The following is a 5,581-nucleotide window of genomic DNA, read 5'->3' as shown; positions in this document are numbered from 1 at the left end:
ACACAAACCTGAGAGTAGTTGTGGGGGCAGCATGGGCAGGGAGAGGAACAGGCAGAATGAGGAGAAGAGTGACAGGCAGGGCCACTGTGAGGGATCAGGGGCAAGATGTGGAGGTAGAGAGAAGCTCGTGTCTGTGGCTGAAAGAGAAGTTGCTGAGAATCAGGAAAGAGACTATTTTGGAGAAGCTCAACAGCTCAGCTCATATTTATTGAATCTAAGTTGAAGAAAGGACATTTCTTGGCAAAAACTCATGGAAAGAAGGGGATGTGGGGATGAAGACCCAGCCTCAGTGATGGCCAGCTTCTTGGAATAAAGACAGGAACCTCATCTTTTTTTTTTTTTTAAAAAAGATGACTGGTAAGGGGATCTTAACCCCCGACTTGGTATTGTCAGCACCACGCTCAGCCAGTGAGCGAACCGGCCATCCCTATATGGGATCCGAACCCGTGGCCTTGGTGTTATCAGCACCGCACTCTACCGAGTGAGCCACAGGCCGGCCCAAGACAGGAACCTCATCTTAAACTACCTGATCATTCTTCCACCTTCCCAAACTCCAGAAGGGTAGAAAGATAGACACCTAGCACAGAATCTCAGAAAAACCACAGTGAAGTGCTGCAACAAGGCCCAGGAGCCAGGAAAGTCAAAGAGGTGAGAGGACCACAACAGCAAACAACTGTACTTTTTACATGCTAAGTGCCATTCCACGCCCTTTACAAATATTGACCCTTTTAATCCTCACAACTATTATTAGCCACATTGTAAGGATGAGAAGACTTGTGTAGTTACTAAGTGGTGAAACCAGGAAGTCTGGCTCCGAAGCCATGCCCTTAACCACTGTGCCTACTGTCCATCGGAGCAGAAAGGAGCCTGGGACAGTACTGCAGAGTTGTACCAGCCACACATGACAGGATCCTTGACAGTGGTCACAATAATCCCTGCGCCTCTGAGTTTCAGAGCTCCTCTCAGAAGCTTTGATGATGGGCTTTTCTGTTTTGGTTTTTGGTTTTGTTTTGTTTGTTTTTTCAGTCTAGAAGGTGGTCTCCCTGTTTTTCCCAATCTCCACTTCAAATGTCTTTCCGTTTATGGAATGTTCTTCCTGAAATCTAGTCTAAGTCCTTTCAGCTGCAGCCTCGATCCTCTCCCCAGGCCTTATGACACTGGCAGAGTTGCAGAATGGCTATGTACACCCCTTCTATGTTACACCTTTTTGGAGGCCTGAAGTGCTAATTCAGTCGTCTCAAGCCCAGGCTTTTCCAACCTCTTTCTCCAGGCCACACAGTTCAGTTCTTACTTCTCTCCCACATGCCAGAGCCAGCCCCTCCCTTCCCCTACCACCTCAAATCCAGGCTCCAAGCTGGCAGACACCCACGGGAGGCTTTTTCCCACAATCCCTTTCTCTTTGCCCTTTCAAGGTTCTGAGGGGGGAGGGGGTGATGAGGGGCCACCCAGGATGCAGTCTCTCCATGAAGAATGGTGGCAACATGTAGATTAAACTCACACGAAGGAATAAAAGCATTGAATTAAGCCTGTTCAAGAGAGAGAGAATGAAGTGATGTAAAATCTCAAAAAGCTCTTATTCCCAGGAGCTGCCTGAGCCAACCACCCTTCATTGCATGCTAAAACACTTGGATTCCAAATCTTCACTTTCTCTCCAATCTTTCTGCAGTTTCATCTCAACGGTGTGCCTTGGATTGTCCCTTCTCAGTGCTCCCTTCCAGGGCCCCACTGCTATCCTGGATTGTAGTACTGACCAGTCAGGCAAGAGAAGAATCTAGGCCAGGAGGGGAGGGAGAGTGGAGGTTTTTTTCTTCTGTCCTAAATAAACTTTGGCAAGAAAATTTAGGGGCTCCATTGCCCAATGTCTCTCTCTCTCCCCACCAATGCCAGAAGGTCTTGGCCTATCTTTCCATCTTGTGTGCAGAAACCGAGCATTTTACTAGGAGGCCCAGGAGTCAAGGAAATGGGTCCTTCTACCTGATCCACCCCCCTAGAGCTCTAAACCCTTTATCTCACCAATCACAAGATGATTCCAGAGGACTTCATTTGAGTCCACCCAGATCCAAGTGTCCTACCCTCCGTGGTCTATAGGGAGGGCAAGAGAAGAAAGGTTCCTGGGTCTTCTGCCTTCCCTTGTAGCCCAAGCCAACAAAGCTAGAACTGTAAGCGAGCTCATGCATAGCAGTGCAGGTGGGGCCCGCAGGACGTGGTTCAGTGGGGCACACTGAGGAGGTAGGGGATGACAGTGTGCAGGTAACTAATCGCCCTCACAAACATATGCACCCATAGACTGGATGTGGGTCAACTGGAGAGACATATTTTTTTCCTCAGGGTAGGGGGCAGCAGTGGGATTCTGCATTAGAGTCACAAAAGGAAAGAGACCATGACACCCCACGCTCACCCCCACCACTCCGCCATCACTTCCACACCCCTTCAATCAGTGGAGTCATTGCCATTTGATATCCGCTGAGACAACTTGGCTGCTCGGGCTCTGGGTGGAGGCTGGGGGCATGGCTCAGAAAACAGCAGCTCCTTTCAGGATCCAGGTTGGCAAGAGCTTTGGGAGGCCAGACCGGCCCAGATCATCCCCCCAACACCCCCTCCCTCCCTATCTCCCTCCCTCACCACCACCACCAAAGGACTGGGGGGTGAGGGGAAAGGGGAAAAAGGAGTTGGCACTGCCTGGGCCATGCATATTGCCTCTGCAGTCCAGCCCCGGACCTTCTCCCTGGCATGATGCCTTCCCTCCCCTCTTCCCTCATTTCCTTCTCCCCGAAGAACCAGCTATGAGCCAGGACACCTGGTTCCTTCTAGACTTGGTCCCCCATACCCAATCTACACCCCGAGGAATTAACAAGCCCTACCCTCAGCACAGGATGGTACCCACCTTCATGCCAGAAACATGTTCAAAAATCCTTGGAAATTAGGGACAGTATTTCAGGATGAAACTAAATTGAGCTCAGTGGTGGCTGCCAGCCCCTTTTGGGGCTGGTTTCTTTATACCCATTCCAGGCCCTCCTCGGCACCCCTAAACAAGGGGCACCCCTCACAGGAAGGCATCAAATCTCCCATCATCATCATCTCCCTCCCACCCAGATGCCGAAGCAGTCCAAAAAGTAGGGGAAAAAAGAAATTCAAACACCACAGCAACAGCGAGACTGGTCAGAAATCTTTAGTCAGAATATGTATCGATAAGCAACATAACCAGGCTTTAAGCTCGGGTCCCCTTTGCATCCAAATTTGTATTGACTTCACCACCCTCACTTCCCCATCTGTCTCACCCTGCCTCGGGCACTGGATTTACTGGAATGAAATCACAAGATGCCAGAGACCCCACCTCCACTTTTTCCCAGTTTTACCCTTCTACCCATGCCAGGGTTTAGCTCTCCTCCCCCCAAATCAAGATGTTCCAACCTTCTTCTCTAACACAAGTGCCCTTGGCTAGTTTCTGGTGGCAGGAGGGATGGAATGGGAAGGGGCATCTCCACCTGGAGGGGGGATTTATAGAGCCCAATCTGCCCTTCTCAAACTTGGAGAAGTGGCCCTGCTCCTTTTCTTATGGGCATCTCAATGCGAAACAACTGGGGTGGGGGTGAGGGGTATTGGGGAGGGGTGTTCTGAAAGAAGAGCCTAGTACTAATGGAAGAAAGAGACTGAGTGGGTGGGGGTCCCAGGCACATTAGACTCGTGCATTTCCTTAATCTAATCTGTGAGTATGTGTTTTCTCCCTGCGTGTGAACTAGTGATCAGTGGGTGTCACTATGTGAGTGTCACTGTACGGGGAGGAGGGGAGGTGCTGAGCATGGAGTAATCTGTCTATACTGGGAGGAGGGGGCACTGTCCGGCGTGCCCGGTCCTGCGTGCCTGTGTTGGGGGATGCGTGGTTCTGTGTGGTGGTCACTCTACTAATTGGAGGAGCAATAATGCAACTGCAGGTCTGGCCAGAGGAAGGGGACATCGAGAAAGCCCTTTCCTTAGACCAGAGGGCTGAGGTGACGAGCCCGGGGAGAGTTCCCTTCGTGGGGAGCCGTCCCCAAGAGGGTCGGTTTGGGACTGCCCAAGGCTGGAGGCGGGGGAGCAGGACTATACCGCTGAGGATAGCCAGGGTGGGGACCAAGAGGCTGGGGGCCCCGACGTCTCAGGAGAGTTAGGTGGACAGGACCCCGGCCGGGGCGGCAGCATTCCTTCACCAGGGCCAGGGTCTTACCTTAGGTCCGAGGTGGAGTGACCCCTTGGATGGGCCGCGGGGCAGCGGGACGGATGGACGGACGGGGCGGGCAGGAGTGAGGAACGGAGCTGTGCGACGGGCAGGGCCAAGGACTCTTAAACCCGTAGCTGGGATCAGATAAGGGCTTGTCCGGGGGCCGGGGCCGGGGTCGGGCAGGCCAGGGGCAGAGCTGGGCCGGGCCGGGCCGCCCCCTCCCTCCGCAGCGCCGGAGCCAAACTTTGAGTGAATGGAGGGGCCCGGAGGGGGTCCGGGCGCGGGGGGGCGGGGGGCTCTGGACAGGCCAATGGGAGAGTGGAGCGCCAGGCCCGGCGGCCGGGATTGGACGGGCCGGGGCAGGGGGCGGGGCGCAGGGGGCAAGGAAGCGGAGACCCAGACGGATGGAGGCACAGAGGAAACACCCGAAGACAGACCCAGACAGACCGAGGGAGAAAGCGAGATGACGAGACGATACGCGCAGCGATAGAAGCAGCGCTGGCAAGATGACAGGGGAACGGAGAAGGAAGAAAAGGGAGGCGGTCGTGTCAGAGGCGGGGAACGCGAGCGGGGGCCGCGGGGGCGGGACCGGGGCCGGGCTAAGGAGGTGGGAATGAATCCAGGACGGGCCCGGTGGCACAGTGGGCAGCGCCGAAGGCGGCGCCTGGGAGTGAGATTGGGGCCGCCTGGGCAAAGAAACCAAAGGAACTGTAATGACTCATGGAATCATTAACAGACATTTGTTGTGCGCTTACTATTTTTCCACAAATGTTATCCAAGCAGTTGGCTTCAACTGCTATCCCTGTATCAATATCTCCAGATTACCTGTGTGTCCATTTCAAACTCAACATGTTTGGAGTCATCTTGCTTACAGGGGTGCTCTTCTTCACGCCTTCTCTACCACAGTGAATACACTACCCAATCAGAAACACGGCAGCCATCCTAGGTTTTTCATTCTTCCTCACCTCATCACCTTATCTAATCAGTGCATCTATTCTCTAAATCACCTAAATACTGCCCCTTTCCTCTTTATCTCATAATTGTTATAGTCTGGGACACGATCATCTCTCCCCAGGGTTCCTGCAGCAGCCTTCTCGCTGGTCTTCCTACATCCAGCCTTTCTCCACTCTAATAATCCTTCAGATCATGAATTCCTTTATTTAAAAAATAATTAAACATAACACCAAAGTCAAGGGTCCAGATCCCCTTAGTGGCCAGCTGACAAAAGAATAAAAATAAATAAATAAAAATAATTAAACACCAATACCGTACATCTCTCTGAAACACAAATCTGACATGTCACTTCCCAGTTTAAAAGCCTTCAGTATCTGCCAGTTATATATAATTAAAGTTGCAAGTTTCTCATCATGGAACAGAAGGCCC

At 52.4% G+C, this 5,581-nt stretch overlaps 1 protein-coding gene across 2 annotated transcripts in view; it reads right to left on the bottom strand.

Moving 5' to 3' along the window:
• KCNJ10 (potassium inwardly-rectifying channel, subfamily J, member 10) overlaps positions 1-4,345 on the bottom strand; it is a 32,919-nt gene extending 28,574 nt beyond the window's left edge. The window contains exon 1 of one of the 2 annotated variants that reach the window (XM_008569525.1): positions 4,205-4,345. The gene's annotated coding sequence lies outside the window, so the exon portion shown is untranslated. The remainder of the gene's footprint in view (positions 1-4,204) is intronic. The other variant, XM_008569526.1, reaches the window with a different exon arrangement.
• Between the last annotated feature and the right edge of the window lie 1,236 nt (positions 4,346-5,581).

The sequence above is a fragment of the Galeopterus variegatus genome, unplaced genomic scaffold (assembly GCF_000696425.1).
Source record: "Galeopterus variegatus unplaced genomic scaffold, G_variegatus-3.0.2 Scaffold506, whole genome shotgun sequence".
NCBI classification, from domain to species: domain Eukaryota; kingdom Metazoa; phylum Chordata; class Mammalia; order Dermoptera; family Cynocephalidae; genus Galeopterus; species Galeopterus variegatus.
Note: the sequence above shows the minus strand (reverse complement) of the source record. Positions and strands in the feature narration are given on the sequence as shown.